Raw genomic sequence first — 19,451 nt, 5'->3', positions numbered from 1 at the left:
TAAATGAATTTAGATTATTTTATGGTTCGCTTGCCTGTGTCTGCTGGTGACTCACGCTGTGTGCATCCTCTCTCTTTTGCACAACGCCCAAGCGCACGCGCACTCGTGCACACTGTCAACTGCCTGGTGTGACGCTGGGCACCCGGGAGTGCTGAGTAAGCAACTGTGGCTCGTGACGGAGTGGCTGGCGGCTGGCAGGCGGCTGATTGGCAGCTGCTGTGGCTGAGAGCTGCCCTGTGCATCTCACTGTCTGCCCCTGCCTGCAGTAGGGCCCCTGCCTGACTCTGGAATTCTCACTTGACCTCAGCTCCTAATGACTCACTTTCTGATTACCTATGGCTTGTTTCACCCTCGATTTCTCTCTTCTTGTTATCAGGCTGGGTCTGGGCCATGGCAAGGACCAGGCAACACGGTCATTGCAACACTGGTTTCTGAGTGTTGAGGGCTAGAGGGGCACTCCAGCAGGAGAGGAATGGGAATTGCAGAGGGGAGCCTGAGGTAGGGAACTCCCTGCTTCTGTCTGAGAGCTTTGGCATCTGTGATCCTCTGACACTGGAAGCTGGAGTCGGCATTGCCGTTTCCACCTGCAACCACTAGATGCCAGTGTTTCTTAATGGATGGAAAGGGAGGCTGGGAGGGGCTGATGGAGCCAGAAGTTCTGGATGGTCTGGGGAGCTAAGTGCCTGGGTTGTGCCCACCTTACAGATGGGAACACTGAGTTCCAGGCACACAGCTAAGGATTCCCTTGGGTAAGAACAGTGAATCAGATGAAAGTCCCAGAGTCCTGGCTCCCAGCTTCTTCCTTCAGCCTCTGTGTCCAGGACACCTCTTCTGTGGTACCTGAAGGGGGGTTGCAGACAGGTAACTGAGGGGACGAGGGTGGCACTAGTGAATCCAGCATGGGAGGGGTGAGGCCTGATGACAAGAAGGGTCAAGAGGGAAGACTTTCCTGCCGTCGGGAAAGCCCTGTCCATCCCTTCCTGGCATTCCTCTCTCTTTCCTGCCTCTTGTCCTCCTCTCTGCTGTGGTCTGGTCTGAGAGGTGATGAGAGAGAGGGGGAGAGTGCCAGCCAGGCTGAGAGAGTGCCACTCTTCAGAGGCGAATCCATCCCATGCTCTCTTTCCAGGGCCCCGTTTCCCTGTCCTTTCCCCTGGCACAGTTCCTGGGTGGAAATGAGGAGATGGAGGCAGAGGAGAGGCTAGAGGGTGGCCATGAATGGGAGATTGAGCTCCCAGTGAAGACCTGGTGATGCCAAGACACCAGGCAGGGGTTGGCTCCTGAGTCCCCAAATGCAGTCCCAGCAATAACCCCAACATTTAGGGGAGGGACAGTTGAATACGTGGGGGCCACAGCGGCTGTTCTCCTGGCCTCCACTGGAACGGAGAGGTGGGGACTAGGGGAAGGGAAGACCAAGAGGGCCGCTTCTTTGGTTTAACCAGAGGCAAGAAGGCTGTCTATCTGCTGCCCACAATGAGCCTAAAATGCTATGGTTAGAGACTGATTTATTTAGGTCAAGCCATGACTTCCCCTAGGAGTTTTACATAGTTTCTTGCATGTAATAGATCATTCAGTAAATATTTGTCAACAAGTCTCCTTAAAATGAAAATACCCTGAGGAGGGCTAAAGCATTTCCATTTGCTAATACTTCACTGTGAATTAGTTTATCACACTAACTAGTGCCCCACAAGGCAAGACACAACACAGATAGGTTTCAAGGAGGAGCCTGGGGAGATGGGAGATTTGGAGTGTGGGCAAGTGCTGGGGAAGATGTGATATGGCTGAGGGCAAGGGCCAGTGTGTGCAAGGTCAGCACAGGGACATGGGGTGCCTGCTACAGCAAATGGGGTCATGCCTCTCCCCTGTTGAAACTCTTTAACAATCTCCATAGTCTTCAGGCAAGTGTCTCAGTTCCCCACAGAGGATACAGTGGTCCTCTTGCCTCTCCATCCTCTGCTCTTGACATTGTTGATGCTTCAGCCTGACCCTTCCTTGAACTTACCACGGCCTTATTGCTTCCTTCCTTTTTCACTTGCTATTTATTCAGCTATAAATATCAGCTCACTATCCCATACTCTTTGCCTGGTTCACTTCAAAGCATTATTCAAATTTCGTTTAGATATCATCTCCTTTAGGAAGTCTTCCATGCCCGACCTGATGCAGAGCAGGTGCTTCTTTTAGAAGACTCCATAGCACTTCACAGTTCTTTTTTTTTTTTTCAGACAGAGTTTCACTATGTCACCCTCATTAGAGTGCTGTGGCATCACAGCTCACAGCAACCTCCAACTCTTGGGCTCAAGCGATTCTCTTGCCTCAGCCTCCCAAGTAGGTGGGGCTACAGGTGCCTGCCACAGTGCCCAGCTATTTTTTTTTTTTTTTTTTGGTTGGCAGGCCCAGGCCGGGTTCAAACCCATCAGCTCTGGTTTATGTGGCTTCCTAGCTACTGAGGTATAGGCACCCAGGCAGCTTCATAGTTCTTTTCACAGTTATAGCAAATAATTAGAAAAGAGTAAAAAAAAATAAAACAGCACATGTGCAGAGTTTTAAAAAAGTTCCAATTGTACATGAGGCTTATGATAAAAAGTTGTAGTTGTCCCTATGTAGCAATTAGGATTCAGTCAGGAAAATAGAAACCACACCAGTTATTTTAACAGAGAGAATTTAATATAGAGAATTAGCTAAACGTGTATGGGAAGACTGAAAAGGATAAAAGAGAACATTGAACTGGCCTGGATAGAGGGACTGTTCACCCAGGGCTGGCAGAATGAAGGGAAGAGGTTGGGTTATCTGACTCTGGAAGCGCAAAGAAGACAACCCCTCTCTTTGAACTTGGGTTCAGTCCCCTGGGGCTGCAGCACAGCTGACCAGTGCTGATATGGCTGAAGGAACATGGTAAGATCGAGCTGTGGATAACTGGTCCCTGGAGTGAACTGGTCCTGCCGGGGTGGAGATCTGTTGCTGGAGTGACAGGGACAGCAGGAAGAGCATATTTCTCTTTTCTCCTCCCACCCTCTCGTTTCTTTCTGGAAGAATCTAACAGGGACCCCCTGGCAAATGTGATGTGATGTGATGAGATGTGATGTGCAGAATCTCAACTCCAGCATCACAGAAGAGAATGTGGCAGGGAGGACTTGGAGTTGAGAGTCATTCGCTTCATTCCTGACACAGTCCACCCCTTTGCTACTCAGCATCCATTTACACACATTTGGATTCCACCTGATGGTGGTGACAAATGCATGCTTTTACTTTACAAGGTGCAATGGTCTTTTGTACAAAGACACTCACCTTGTTCTCAAAAAGAGAAGACATAAAATCCCAACAGCCATTATGTCCACCTCTAAGTGACAGTCATGGTATACATTTCTGGTTGACGTTGGTTATCCCGCAAACTTGTTCACAGTCTCATCTGAATGTTCTGTAACTTAAAGACCCAATTGGGAGGTTAACCACTGCTAATAAGCTTTATATAAGATAAAAAGGGGGGGGGGAGGAAGGGGAGGAGAAAAGAAATTAGTTAATGTGTATGTAAGTGTGAATGTATATACCTACATAACAAGCGAGGAAGGAAATATTCCTGGTTTCTGTGATCTTGTTTTCATGAGACCACAGTTGATATTAACTTCCTTCTCCCACTGCCCATTCCACATCCACTGAACTTCCCTTGGATATGGAAGTATTAAGTGGCTCACCAGAGAATTTCCTGGGTCCCTCTTCCCCCTCCTGTAGCAGCAACCTACTTTCTCCTTGGTAATTAGGAGAGTAATTCTCCTCTTTGCCTATTTATTCAGTGGTGTAAAGAGCCTAAGATGTCCACACATCGGCCTTAATATCCAGTTTGGTGGAACCATAATTGGGTCTCTGGTGGAACCATTCCTCCCTTGGTTTCGAAAACCCTCCAAACCAGCAGAGTTTAAAGTTGGAGAGGGCAGAGAAAGTAACCCTTCTGTGAGAGTTGTTAGACATTAATACACTAGGAGAAGTGTATTAATGATAGAAGTCCCCTCTGCGTCCACCCCATATTTCCCTGGCCTATGTATTTGGGTCTGGAAGAAACATCACCACATACTGGTCATAGGTTTGCAGCATGCACTGCATCCCATAAAACAGAAACTAATCTTTTGGGATGTTATTGGCCAACCGGCATCTCAACTAAGTGGCCATTTTCCTGTTCCATCTGACCAGCTGCTTCTGGGTCTGCCAGAACAGACCTTCTTCCCCTAATTTCCACAGGGATCAACCTGTTCCTTTACTTCTGCAAAATGAGTTCCTTGATCAGAAATGCTGTGTGGAATATCATGACGGTGCATAAGAGCCTCAGTGAGCTCAGGGATGGTAATGATGGCAGAGACTTTGCAGGCACAGAGGGCACATCATTGTAGGAAGGGCAAATTGCTGTCCCTTTCAGTGTCATCAACCTGCCCTCAGATGTCCAGCTGATCCTCCCCAGGGAGTGGTGCTATACTGAGGGCTCCCCAGTCGTCTCTGCCTTGGTCAGATTAGCACTCAGCAGAGGTTCTAGCCAGTGGCTTTTTGTTAAGAGGAGACTGGTATTGTTAAGCCTACTCCGTCTTTGTCCCCTTGGCCATTTTGTATGTAGTTGTATTGATCAGTAGCCGGGGTGTCTGGGGAAGGAAGCAAATGGACACTCACAGAATGGTCACCTTGTCCATGGGATTACTGAAAACCTCTCCTATAGTGACCCCTGTACTTATTTGAGTCTGTGCCCCTCCAAGAGGTCCATCCACATACCTCCTTCCCAGATCTCCTGGTCTCCAACTTGCCACTTGGTTCTTTCCAAGTCCCTGGGCATCCAATTCAGCCATTAGCCATAGCTCACCAGTTACTGTTAATCCATACGTTCGGCCATCTCTCAGTTCATCCAAAGTGAACAACCAAAGGTATTGCTTGAACTTCTGTTCATTGAGAAGGTTTTCCTTAACCGGTGCCTTTTGGAGAAACTCTTAATTAGGGTGGTAAAGCAGTGGTTGATACCAATCCTTCCTGCAGAACCATTTGTAAACTAGATCTAGTTTCTTTTCAGTGTGCTGATTTACAGAGACATGACCATGAACCCATAGGTATGGTTCTGTCTTTAGAAGCAACCAAGATGCTGTTTTTGCTCTGGGGCCTATTCTTAGCTCCTTACATTGTTATACATCCATTTATTGGTTTGTTAACGTTGGACCCATACTGATTCTCTACTGTGAAATCAGAAGTGTTAGCTTACTTCTCCCATCCATATGATTACCTTATCAATTTTAATTAATACACTTAAAGTATCCAATTCTTATTCACTTCATATTAGATAGTAATTGTGTGGGCTCATTCTGTAAGATGAGGATATTATTAGATCTCCTATCCTTTTCACCTCTTCTCCCCACCTTTTAAAAAATTCCCAACTTCTGCCAATCTTATCTTTTATTTTATTTTTTTTATAGATAGAGTCTTACTTTATCACCCTCCGTAGAGTGCTATGACATCACAGCTCACAGCAACCTCCACCTCCTGGGTTTAGGCGATTCTCTTGCCTCAGCCTTCCAAGTAGCTGGGACTACAGGCACCCGCCACAAAGCCCAGCTATTTTTTTTTTGTTGCAGTTCGGCCAGGGCTGGGTTTGAACCCACCACCCTCCGTATATGGGGCCGGTGCCCTACTCACTGAGCCATAGGCACCGCCCCAACCTTATCTTTTAATATCACCAGAGTTGGTGACATTTATATTCTGTCCTTTAACCACATTTGTGTCATTCATGTTTTATCGACAGAGTGATTTGAAGAGTTGAAATCAAGCCCACAGCCTTTATATTTTGATGATGATGTATTGTTTTCTGCAGTGAACCAGAAGTAAAGAGGAATTATGTTTTCTTCTTTCTCAATCCTATATCACAACCCTTGTATAAAATCAAATAGATTCCCTTTGTATTCTCCATCAATTGTTCAAAATTATGGTGCATTTTACTCTGCTTCATGCTTACATCATGATTATTTGGTACACGTTTTTTTTTTGCCCTTGGCATTTTTAAGTGCATATTTTATATTTTTTTTTGGCGGCAGAAAAATTACCCTCCTCATCCTGCCACAAATGCCTTCTGATGTCTTAATAAGTCCATCTATTGTTTTGAATTCATTGTGTTTTTTATGGAGACCTTGTCTTTGGTGTCCACTGACTTTCTGTCCTCTCCAGCCATCTGCCTGAGATTCCCTTTTCACTGAGAGTTCTGCCTTGTCTTGAAATTTCTCTCTCAGTATCTGGTTCATTTTGTTAGAGGACGTCCTCTAGTAATTTCTTTGAAAAGGGTGCATTGTAGGTAAATTTTCTGAGCTTTTGGACGTCTGAGACTTAATTGTTTTTCATTGATAATTTAGCAGGGCGAAGGTTTCTAGTTTCAAAATAGTTACCCTTTGGAATGTTAAAGACATTATTCTGTTGCCTTCTGGGTCCAGTGCTGCTGCTGAGAAACCACAGGCAATGTTCCATTCCTTAGTTGTAACCTTTCCTTTGCCTCTGGAGACTTTCTGGGTCTTCATTTTATCTCTGATGGGGTAATGTTTCCCAACAATGAGTTCTACTTGTGGGCATTTTTTAAACTCATTTTACTCAGAAGTTCCTTCTTCCTGCCTTAAATTCTGGAAAAATTTTTCCTAATTTCATTTAACAGTTCAGTTTTTCCTGTTTTCTTTCTTCTCTTTTTATGGAGCCTATTAAACAGATGTTGGACCTCCCAGAATGATCTGTTATGGCTCTTATCTTTTCATTCTTGTTTGATTTTTTTCTTTTTTTTATCCCATATTTTGGAGATTTCTTCAACTTTATACCCTTACCCTTCTATTACTTATTTCGGCAATCTTTTTCATTTTTATTTTTTGAGACAGAGTCTCACCTGATCGCCCTGGGATTGAGTGCTGTGGCATCATAGCTCACAGCAACCTCAAACTCTTGGGCTCAAGAGATTCTCTTGCCTTAGCCTCCTGAGTAGCTAGAACTTCAGGTGCCCACAACAATGCCTGGCTATTTTTAGAGATGGGGGTCTTGCTCTTGCTCAGGCTGATCTCGAACTTGTAAGCTCAAGCAATCCATCCACCTCAGCCTCCCAGAGTGCTAGGATTACAAGTGTGAGCCCATGCCCAGCCTATATTTCAGCAATTTCATCATTTATTATTTCTTCCTTTTAAAACCACTTTATTGATATATGAGTGACATGTAAAGAGTTGTACATATTTCATGTATACAACTCAATTGGTTTGGGGATAAGTTTATACTGATGATAACATCACCTCCATCAAGGCCGTGGATACATCTATTACTTCCCAAAGTTTCCTCTTATTACCTTTATTTATCTATTTTTTCATGGTAAGAACACTTAATGTTATACCTACCTCTGAGAAAATTTTAAGTGTCCAATATAGTATTGTTAGCTAAGTAGAGCTCTGGAGCTTATCTATCTTTCAAAAAAAAGTTTTATTTTATTTTTAGGTGGCAAATAGTAATTGCATGTATTTATGGGGGTACAATGTGATCTTTTGATTCGTGTCTGAATTGTAGACATAACATATCCATCACCTCAAATGTATCATTTCTTTGTGGTAGGAATATTTTAAATCCTCTTTTTTAGCTACTTTGAAATACACAATGTGTTATTATTAGCTATAGTCCCCTGCTATGCACTAGATCACCAGGACTTATTCCTCCTAAGTGACAATTTATACCCTTTGACTAATGTCTGCCTTTCTGTCTACCTCCTGACCCAGCCTCTGGTACCTACCATTCTGTTCCCTACGTCTATGAATCCAATGTGTTTAGATTCCACATATAAGTTAGATCATGGTATTTGTCTTCCTGTGTATGGCTTATTTCACTTAGCATAATGTCCTCCATGTTCATCCACGTTTTTGCAAATGACAGAATTTGCTGCTTTTAAAAGGCTAACTAGCTTTCTATTGTTTATGCATACCGTGGGGTTTCAATCTATTCATCTGTTGGCGGGCACTTTGGTTGTTTCCACATCTTGGGTGTTGTGAATAATGCTGCAAGGAACCTGAGAGTCCAGACGTCTCTCCAACATACTGATTTCACTTCCTTTGGATAGATACTGGAAATTGGGATTGCTGGATTGTGACAGTGATTCTAGTTTATTTTTTTTTTTTGAGGAACCCCCATTACTGTTTTCCATAATGGCTGTCCGTATTTACATTCCCACCAGCAGCGTACAAGGGCTTCCCTTTCACCCAACACTTGTTATCTTTCATCTCCGTGATAACGGCCAATCTAACAGGTGCAAGATGATATCTCGTTGTGGTTTTAATTTGCATTTCTCTGATGATGAGGGGTAGTGAGAATTTTTGGCCATTTGTACTTCTTTTGAGAAATGTGTGTTCAAATCCATTGCCAGTTTTTAATAGGGTTATTTCTTGTCTTGTTATGGAGTAGCTTAAGATTTTTTTGTATGTATTTTGGATGTTAACTTCATAGCAGAAACACAGTTTACAAATGTTTTCCCTCATTTCCTAGGTTGTCTCTTGAAGAGGCTCAGGAAATTTCACCCCAGAATATGACTCCTTGATATAAAGAGTATTTTGAGTTATAGATTCTTTGAGATCAGAAGCTTGGAAGGAAGGGGCTTTCCCTCTACCTGCATAAACCAGACTGTCCTGACCCATCAAAAAATCCCCTTCCCCTCCCTGTTACATTCTGCAAGAAAAAAAGATCAAGAAGGCAATCAGACCTGGCCCAAACCATCTAAATACAATAGCTGGTCCTCAAGTTAATTTAATTTGTAGAGAGAAACACAAGTCAATTGTTTCTCCACCCATTTGTCTCCTTTGCACCATTTGTTTGCCCCCTAAACAGCATTACCCGTACTCCTCATCTCCACCTCCAAAATGACAGCGATAAACATATCTGGCCTTCCCTGGGATGTTGGGGAATCGCTCTGTGATTCTTCCCATGTGTATGGTAAATACGCCTTTCACTCATTAATCTGCCTTAATTGTAAGTTGATCTTTTAGCAACCTTTCAGAGGGGAAGAAGTTTCCCCTCACCCCTTCATTCTCCACTCCATTCATTGTTCTCTAGTCTGTGCAGAAGCTTTTTAGTTTGATATAATCCCATTTGTCTATTTTTGCTTTTGTTGCATATGCTTTTGGGGTCATAGCCAAGAAATCCCTGTTCAGACTAATATCGTGAAGTTTTTCCTCTATGCTTTCTTATAATGATTTTTAACAGTTTTAGGTCTTATACTTCAGTTTTAATTCATTTTGAATTGATTCTTCTCATATAAGAGGTGAGACAGGAGTCTGTTTTCATTCTTCTACATATGGATATCCAGTTTCCCTAAAACTACTTATTGAAGAAGCTGTCCTTTCCTCGTTGTGTGTGTTTTTTTAATTTTTGAGATGGGGTCTTGTTATGTTGCCCAGGCTGGTCTTAAACTCCTGGGTTCAAGTGATCATCCTACCTCAACCTCCTGAGTAGTAGCCGAGGTTACAGGTGTGCCATAGCACCCAGCTCCTCATTGTGTGTTCTTGACACTTTTGTTGAAAATCACTTGTGTTTCAGTTTTTTTTTTTTTAGGGAGGGGTCTCTCTATTATCCTATTTCATTGGCTTTTGTGTCTGTTTTTATGCCAATCCTATACTATTTTGATTACTATAGCTTTAAAATATGATACTGTGATGCATCCAGCTTTGTTCTTTTTGCTTAAGGAGGCTTTGGTTATTTAGGGTCTGTTTGGTTCCATACAAATTTTACAATATTTTTTTTCTGTTTCTGTGAAGAATGACATTGGAACTTTGATAGTGATTGCATTGAATTTGTAGATTACTTTTCATATTATGGACTTTTTTTTAGAGACAGAGTCTCACTTTATTGCCCTCAGTAGAGTGCTGTGGCATCACAGCTCACAGCAACCTCCAGCTCTTGGGCTTAGGTGATTCTCTTGCCTCAGCCTCCCTAGCAGCTGGGACTATAGGCGCCTGCCACAACGGCCAGCTATTTTTTGTTGGAGTTTCTTTGGGGCCGGGTTCGAACTCGCTATCCTCGGTATATGGGACTGGCGCCCTACTCAGTGAGCCACAGGCGCTGCCCATATAGTATGGACATTTTGACAATATTAATTCTTCCAACCTATGAACATGAAATATCATTACACTTATTTGTGTTATCTTTCATTTCTTTTAACAATGTCTTATCATTTCAAAGTGCAGATCTTTCATCTCCTGGGCTAAATTTATTACTAAGTGTTTTACTGTTTTGATCCTATTATAAATGGGATTTTTAAAAAAATTTCTTTTTCAGGTAATTTGTTGTTAGTATATAGAAATACTACTGATTTTTATAAGTTGATTTTGTATCATGCAACTTCACTGATTTCTTTGATCAGTTTTAACAGTTTTCGATACTGTCCTTAGAATTTTCAACATTTAAGACCATGTCATCAACAAACAGAGACAAGTTTCCTTTTCCTTTCCCGTTTGGGTTTTATTTTATTTTCTTGCCTAATTGCTCTGGCCGGGAATCCAGTAGTACACTGAATAGAAGCAGCAAAACTGGGCAGCCACTGTCTTCCAGATCTTAGAGGAAAAGTGTTCAACTTTTCACCACTGAGTATGGTGTTGCTACGGGCTTGTCATACATGGTCTTCATTGTAACAATTGTACAATTTGAGTCCCAAGAGCTTTTTCTTGGTCTCTGGTGAGTCCTTTTTCATTGCAATCTGTTCTCTCCTTTTTGGATGCAATTGCCTTCCACATTTCTCTGATGTTACAGTTGGATTGATGTTCATTTTCTTTTTTAATCTTAGAATTTCTCTTTCATTTGTCAGATGTCTAGTGAATCTCATTTGTCTGTTTCTATTTGAGAATGAAGGCAAGGGGTAATTATTCTAGGAGGCTGGCATGGGTTTCTTGTGTTTTTATAAGTTGTTTTATCTTTCCACTGAATACCTTCTCTGAATGGAAGTGCTACTCTGGGTGCACGCACGGGGTGCACTGTCTGGCTTTGCTCTACACTGGCCAGATAAGTGTCTGTGAAACTAGGCTGTGGAGGACAGATGGCAGAAAGAGATGAGCTTTACTCCAGGTCACCAGCAGCCACACCATCAGCCACGTGCTCTACAACAACTTCACTGGTGGAGCCAGGAGTCCTTCCTGATTTCTGCTTGGCTGCCTGTTGCTCTGAAAGGTGGAAGGTTTGGAATGATACATTTGTCCTCTCACCCTCCACTTCCGTCACCTCCCACCTCCATTTCCATCACCTCTCACCTTCCAGATAGTTGTTGTACTCTCTCGTCTGCCAGTGACCTTTATTTTTTTCTGCAGTGATTGATTTATTACCCTTTCTGTTCCTTTACTATTCTATCTATGTCTCTCTCTCTCTCTCTTTTTTTTTTTTTTGTCTTGTTCTGTCTCCAGGGCTAGAGCTCCATGGCCTCAGCCCAGCTCACAGCAACCTCCAGAGCTCAAGCAATCCTCCGGCCTTGGCCTCCCACAGTGCTAGGATTACGGGTGTGAGCCACCAAGCCCAGCCATTTCTTTTTACATTTGTTAACTGCTAATGATGTAATAAAGGATACATGGAGAAATATAAGCAATGAGGTCCTTACTCTCACAGAGATTATATTTTGGTGAGCAATGACTATAAACAAGTACGTAAATTTCTTTTCTGTGCAGGGAACTCAGCAGGTGATGGGTCTAGAGCAACTGAGCAGCTTCTTCTGATGGCCCAGTCAGGGAAGGCTGTGGAGGAGGTGGCTTTTCAGCTGAGAAGTAGAAGATGTTGGCCTAGAGAGACAAAGAGCAGAAGAGAAACTAGCTCCGTTCTGTCTTTTGTGTTCTATGAAAGCAAAGTCCCCTCTTGTTTTAGGTTAGTTTGTCAATGTTTTCATCACTTGTGACCCAGCGTCCTAATGAAATCCATACTATTGTCTCATTTTTCCAAATGATGGAGCTGAGTTTTGGAAAGGTTAAGTGACCTGCCCGTGGTCATTCAGCTAGTGGCCCTGGTGGATCTTGGAGAGAAGCCAGGTATGTTGGCTGCAAAGCCCCCTTGATTCATCCTTGAATCCTTCTCCCCACAACGTGGGGACAGTGAATTTCTCTTCGTCTGACCCCTGCAGTTTGGACTCACTAGGCAGTCATGGCAAACATGACTCAGAACTCTCACAATAGCCCTGATGTGAGACAGCGCTCCATCGTCCCTGCAAGTGCATTTGGATTTCTCAGACCTCTGTCCTGGACAGGCTCAGAAGATCTGGTCCCCATCACTGTGCTGCCTGGCATTATTGTCCCACTCTTCACTGTCTCGTTAGCAGAGAGCGAGGCTGTAGAGACGTAGGGAGGGGTGGAGGTGAGTGGAACAAGGAGCTAGAGAGACAGTGAAAGGCAGGGAGAACCAGGTGAGGGAAGGAAAAAAGGATGAATGGGAGACGTGCAGAGACTAAACGGAAAGAACACAGGTGGTTTCTTTCCTGAAAGACAAATTTGGTTGTGTGAATTCTCTTGATTCAGCCCTTTGATGGCATCCACTCCCTATGGTGGGGGAAGTCCCAGCTTTCTGTCCTAGCCCTGAAGGTCCTACTCTGGCTGGTCCCTGCTATCTCCCTACCCTTGAGCTACTCTCAAGCTTATGAGACCCCAGCCCTTAGAGTCCCTGGGCCGCCCTGATTCCCTGGACTTCTGCTCCCACTCACCCCTGACTCCTAGGGAGCTCTTCCTCCCTCTCTTCTCAGTCTTTACAGCTCAGGTCATTGTCACTTGCTCAGGGAGGCCCCTGCCTCAGCCTGGGTTCTCCAGGCAGATGACCCTGAGACCAGGGCTTACCATAGGTTGTTTATTTAAGAATGTGATGCTTGGGTGTGGGAAGGAGGAGAGAGGGAGAAAGACAGGCAAGGGGGAAGCAGTAAGCGCTGGAGCCAGGGCCACAGGCGCTGGGCTGGATCCCATGGGGTTGTGTGACATGCACCTCAGACCTGTCCACCGGGGATGAAAGGGGAGAGTGTGGACCCAGTGGCTCCTGTCCTCACTGGTTCACTGGACAAGGCCACCTGCAAATAAATTGAGGCATCTACTCTCTGGGGTGTATGGAAGGAGACCCTCAGGTGCTCTGCTCCACAGCGACAGGAGCCTCGGTACAGGAAGCGAGGGCTCAGCGTGTGGCACTGGTGAGAGGCTGGCCTGCTGCAGCAGGTGGCGGAGTGGGAGCTGGGACCCGAGCTGGGAACACCTTCCCTGACCACGCATCTCCAGGTGGTGCCCCAAGACTGTTCCCTGTCTCAGCACATTGTTCACTTCCCACATAACGCTTAACATGATTGGTGTTTTTTGTGGTTGTTCACATATTTTAATTTGACCTCTCCACTCACATAGGCTTTTTTTGAGACAGAATTTCACTTTGTGCCCTCTCTAGAGTGCCCTGGCATCATCATAGCTCACAACCTCAAACTCTTGGGCTCAAGCGATCATCCTGCCTCAGCCTCCTGAGTAGCTGGGACAACAGGTGCCTACCACAGCACCTGGCGAGTTTTTCTGTTTTTAGTAGAGACGGGGTTTTGCTCCTGCTCAGACTGATTTTGAACTCCTGAGCTCAAGCAATCTACCCAGCTCAGCCTCCCAGAGTGCTAAGATTACAAGCTGAGCCGCTGCGCCCAACCCGCATTGCCTTTTTAAGAAGATTTCTTGGGCTGCTGTGTGAAGCAGACTTCAGGTGGGAAGGGTGGGACAGAGAGGCCAGCCAGGGGGCCTCTGTAGGAGCCCAGGTGACAGCACTGGGGTCCCCAGTGTGGAGGGAGGGGCCAGAGTCTGCATAACCTGAGCACGGAGTAGACTGGACTTGCTCCTGGATTAGACAAGGAGTGAGAAAGAGAGATTGAAGAAGACATATGGGGTTTAGGCTTCGGAAACTGGGGGGGACGTGGGGATGCTGGGCCTGCCATGTGGAGGGGCTTCATCTCAGGCCCAGGTGTAGTAGGGTCTTCATCAGCATTTGTTTAATGAAAGAAAAAATGCAACAAAGGGAGGTGGTGCCTGTGGCTCAAAGGAGTAGGGCACCAGCCCCATATACCAGAGGTGGCAGGTTCAAACCCAGCCCTGGCCAAAAACTGCAAAAGAAAAAAAAAAAAAAAGCAGCAAAGGGAGGGGGAGAGGGAATGAGCAGGAGACAACAAAGACCTGGGACGCGGTGGCTCTGCCCCACGGAGCCCAGGCCCTCCTTACACCAGGCACTTGCTGTTCGCCTCCTGCACATGGAGGGTCACCCTTGCCCACATCTGTTAAAGTTGGGAAAAGCTATGCAACTCACTCTGAAAAATAAAACATGAGCAGACATGTTTCACAGCTAGGCAGCAAATTTAGGAGCTAGTACACGATTTGCTACATATCCTTCCCACCATCGTGGGCTGAGGGGACACGTGCTGTGATAAAGCCACTGTCAGCTCAGATTCCCGAGAGACTGTGATGTGCTGAGCCCCTTGGCCATCTGTGTTGCCCATGCAGTGTAAGAGAGAAACTCTCATTTAGGCTGCGCCACTAGGATATTGGGGATATTTGTTACTGCAACTGGTTCTATTGTAGCCTGACTGACACATTGGCCAAGGGTTCCAGGAACATTACGAAGAAAGACTCCCTTTAATTCTAGTGGCTGCTGTTCCATTCTTCCCTGGATTATATAGCCCCTGTTCTGTTCCCCAGTGACAGCTGCCTCATCCTTCCCTGGATATGAGATTTTCAGGCCCAGCTGGTGGCTATAGACCAGCTACCGGCCTTGCCTAGTAGAAGCCCTTTCGAGTTCTTCCCTCTCTCTCTCCACTCAGCCTGAAGCAGAGCCACTGAGGCCACCCACAGATCTATCAAAAAGAAGAACTGATTATTGTTTCAAGCCCAGTAAGTTTTAGGGTGGTTTCTTACACAGCATTACCATCACCGTAGCTAACTAGTGGACTGTCACTCTAGGTAACCAGCCCAGGCTTAAGTCCATCTGGGAGGACATCATAAGGGGCATCCCAGCATTGGGAGGTGCTGGGAGTAGGGCATCTTTAAGTCTCTCTCAGCCTCTGGATGCTGTGGTTTTATATTCCACAGGGAGTGTGGTTAACTCTGCTTGTTGAATTCTAGGAGATAAGATCAATATAAGAATAAAATTTTGAGCTCCACGTGGACCATCTCTGCACCTCCCACCTCAGCCAGACATTTCATGTACCAGCTAAGCTCCAATCAGAAATACATAAACCACTCTGAATCCTTACCACACAGGGAATTTTTAATAGGAATTTGGTTACACAGGTGATGGCGGAACTCAGAAACCAAACAAGGCAAAGTGGTGGCGAGATTGGCAAATGCAGGAAGCTGTGACTATTTGCGGGAGGCGGGATGAGGGAGAGAGGTGGTGTCTCTTAACCCCAGGGGCTACAGGACTTAATACGGATGGGGGGCCTGGTGGGGGCTGAGCTTCAGAGGAGCTGCAGCTGCTTCTTGGACTCTGCTTGAGGCAGGAGGGCGTAGACGCCCAGCTCCTCTCTTCCTCCTGCCCTCCAGTCCCTCACCAGTGTCTTCCATTGGCCAAATGGAGATGACAGAGGAGCCTGGGAGGTGTGGGGCCAGCCCCCTGTGTGTAACACAGACAGGGCCAGGCAAGATGAGGCATGGGTTGAGGGCAGACAGGCTGTGGCCCAGCACTTCCTACTTGTGCACACCTCTGGCTCCTTTCCCACCTGGGCAGATGACTCCTCCTCCTCCCAGCTCCTGGGCTGGGGGCCCAAAGGCCTCCTTCTCTGACCTCTCTATACCCCTCTGCCATCTTTATCAGCAGCCTGGCTGGGGGTTCTACTTCCCAACACACCGGGGTAAATATCCTCTTCTGCCCCTTTGCTATCGCCCAGGTTCCTGTGGCAGCCTCCTAGCTGCCACCTGCCTCCATGTTGCCCTTTGCCATTTGATCCATGCTCCACCCAGCGGCCAGAATGATACTTTCCCAACATGATTCAAGATTAACCATTTCCTTCCTTTGGTTAAAACCCATCAATGGCCTTCAAATCTAAACACCTTTGCCCCACAGGGTGTCTCTTCAAGCTTATCTTGCACCATATTCTTCCTTTCACACCACGTTCCAGCTACACACTGGCTTCCCCATGGGGAACTTTTCTTGTCCCCAGCCCCTTTGCATTTGCTGCCCCCTCACCTCTGATCATAACCAGCTCTTTCTTTTCTTTCTTTTTTAATTTTTTTAAATGTCAAATTGATGGGAGTGTACACATTTTTAGGTTACGTTGTTTTCACTTCCAGGGTAAAGTTCCAGTTGTAAAAGAACTCCTTACCCAGGGGGTCATGTTCTACACCCTCACAAGGTGCACGTTAGGTGCCACCCCACCTCGGGCCCGCCCTTCTGCCAATCGTCCTCCCTCCTCCTGCCTCCCTCTACCCCTGTACTAGACTATATTTGTGCTTTATTGTTCATGTGAGCAGGTAATTGTTTATATATTGGTTTCACATTAGTATTGAGTACACTGGATATTTATTTTTTCATTAGTGTGATATTTTACTAAAAAGATTATATTTCAACTCCACCCAAGTAAATGTAAAAGATGTAAAGTATCCATCTTTTTCTTTTTCTTTTTTTGGCCAGGGCCGGGTTTGAACCTGCCACCTCCAGTATATGGGCCCTACTCCTTTGAGCCACAGGCACTGGCCATAGTAGCCATCTTTTTAATGGCTGTATAGTGTTCCACGGTATATACATGCTACAGTTTGTTGATTCATTCATGGGTTGGTGGGCACTTAGGTTGCCTCCACCACTTGGTAATTATGAATTGAGCCACAACAAACATTCTGGTGCAAATATCTTTGTGGTGAAATGATTTTTGTTCTTCTGGGTTGCAAGATCAAATGGAAGGTCTACTTTTAGATGTTTGAGGATTCTCCATACTTCTCTCCAAAAACGCTGAACAGTTTGCAGTCCCACCAACAGTGTAGAAGTGTTCCCTTCTCTCCACATCCATGCCAGCATCTGGTATTTTGTGATTTTGTGATGTGATCAGCTCATTCTTATCCTTAGGTCTTGGTCAACATACCACTTCTTCAGAGATGTCATTGTCGACCACCCTAATGTGTTCTCCCAGTGTCACTGTCAGTCCCGTCATCTTTTAAATGTCTTTATAGCTATTGTGACATGCTCTAGTTCTTTTACTCACTCATTGGCCCATGTGCTCTCTGTCTCCCCGACTGGACTGTGGTCTCTGTAAGGACAGGGCCTTGCCTGGCTCACTCCAGGCTCTGCTCTCACCCCTCTTTCTATGACTGTTATAAAAGTGGTACATGCTGTGGATAGAAGAAGAAATGGACAAGAGAGAGGGGCTGAGAGCAGCCAGGAGGCCCAGTGACACTCAGCCTGACCTCTGGGGAAAGAAAAGAAGTCAGAATTTGTGGCTTGCCAAGGGATTCTTGTACGGAAAGACTGTGGAAAGGCGGCAGCAGGTGCCCGTGAGAGCAGCTCCCACTGTCACGTCACACCAGAAGGTTTGAGGTAGGGGAGCGGAAAGGTGCTAAATAAAGCCCGGATCTCATTGTCCCTGGCCTTCTGATTACCAGGTACTTAGACTGCAGTTCCCCAGTCAGCGGTGATGAGCTGTAATTGCAGACGCTTTCCGCGGTTATTTTTTCCCCTCAAAGATAAAGTGATACATGTAATTTCCCCAAAGATGAGCTCCAGGCGGCCGCCCCAAGGCAGAGGCTGAGCAGCCTTCCTTACCCAGTAAGCAGGAGCTCTTCTTATCCCTTCACGGTGAGGAGCTGGGCTGATTGGGAGCTAGCGGTTCTGCATCCTGGTCTGGATTCTGCCATCAACTTCCTGGGTCTCAGTTTTCCCATCTGGAAAATGGGACTACCAGGGGAGCCACACACCTGGTAGGAGGACCTTGCCGGAGCTGAGCTGTGCTCTGAGCAAGGAGGAGGAGCATTGGCCTCAGCCACAAGGAGCCAGTGATTGACAGTGACCTCTCTCTGGTCCTTGGGCAGAGCCTAGGACTTAGCCAGGAAGAAGGTGTCCCCTTCCTCTGCCCCTCCCCTGTGCCTCCTTGGCTCCTGGAGATTAATGGGAACTTCAGAAGTTTCCTCAACCTCTGCTGACTCTCTCCTGGTCCTTGTTTGCTGGGGCCCTTGCTCTGGGGACAGGAATCGCTCAGAAGTATGGAGTTTGGCTGAGAGGAGGAGGAGGGGCCCCTGACCTTGCTGCCAAGGGCACTCCATGGCCCTGGCTCTCAGAGTTGTAATCCTGACTGCACTTTACACAGGGACCCTATTCCACACTGACCCTGTGGACTGAGTCTAGGCAGCCTGTGCTTGGGGGTCTCCTGTGCACTGGGCTGGGGCTCAGGTAGCCAGACCCAATCTTGTTCCAATGGGAAGGTGCTTTCCAGGTCCAAATAACAGATTTTTTCAAAGCTCCTTTGGAGCCCAGCCAATTTCCAGGCTGGGGACAGCCTGTGCTTGTCTTTGAGGGCAGAAAGACCCGTAGGCAAGTGAGAGAGGACGTCTGGCTGGCTTCTCTCCCCACGGCCACCTGGGCTTCTGGGTTCTCTGCTCCGAGCCACGTCTGAAGCTGGCACTGCTCCTGATTGCTCTGCGCGCAGTCCCCATCACTGGAGGGCTTCTTGGGCTTGCAACATGGGAGACGGCATCAAAGTCTCTCCCCTTGCGTCCTGCCCGCTCTCTTTCCTTCATAACCTAGACTTGCAAGGGGAAAACCAGTTCCCAGCTGGGTACAAATGATAAGTCATTCCTCAAACGTCTGCAGGAAGATCTGATGACCGGTCTGAGTCTGCTCCACTCCCCTCTGACACAGGCCAGACAGAGACATCTCCCTGAAGGCCTCCACCGCGTTCACACCAATGCCATCTTGCCTCCAGCAAGGGCACAGATCCTTGTTTCTGCCCCAGGGCTCCTCCCACAGGGAGGATGCGAGGAAGAGCTGGGCAGAGAGCGTGTGTGGCCTGTGAGCGTGTGAGGCTGGGAAGTGCAGGGGCAACAGGTGGACATCCCCCGCCCTGCCAGGGCACACTCCTGGGAGATCCTCACACTCTTTGTCAGAGGTCCTAGAGCAGGGGTCCTCAAACTGCGGCCCGTGGGCCACATGAGGCGGTGTGATTGCATTTGTTCCTGTTTTGTTTTTACTTCAAAATAAGATATGTGCAGTGTGCATAGGAATTTGTTCATAGTTTTTTTTTAAACTATAGTCTGGCCCTCCAACGGCCTGAGGGACAGTGAATTGGCCCCCTGTTTAAAAAGTTTGAGGACGCCTGTCCTAGAGCAAGTGGTCCTTCTTGCTGACAGTGGTGGCCTCAACAGCACACAAGCATTAGCTTTCTTCGGCTCCCATATTAGCCTTTTGTTCCATCATTCCTGCTCCCTAGGGGCACCTTCCAGATAACCACTCTCCAGGCTCTGCCTTGGGGAGAACCCACGCTGGGATTC

Source organism: Nycticebus coucang, chromosome 18, assembly GCF_027406575.1.
Source record: "Nycticebus coucang isolate mNycCou1 chromosome 18, mNycCou1.pri, whole genome shotgun sequence".
NCBI lineage: Eukaryota > Metazoa > Chordata > Mammalia > Primates > Lorisidae > Nycticebus > Nycticebus coucang.
Note: the sequence above shows the minus strand (reverse complement) of the source record.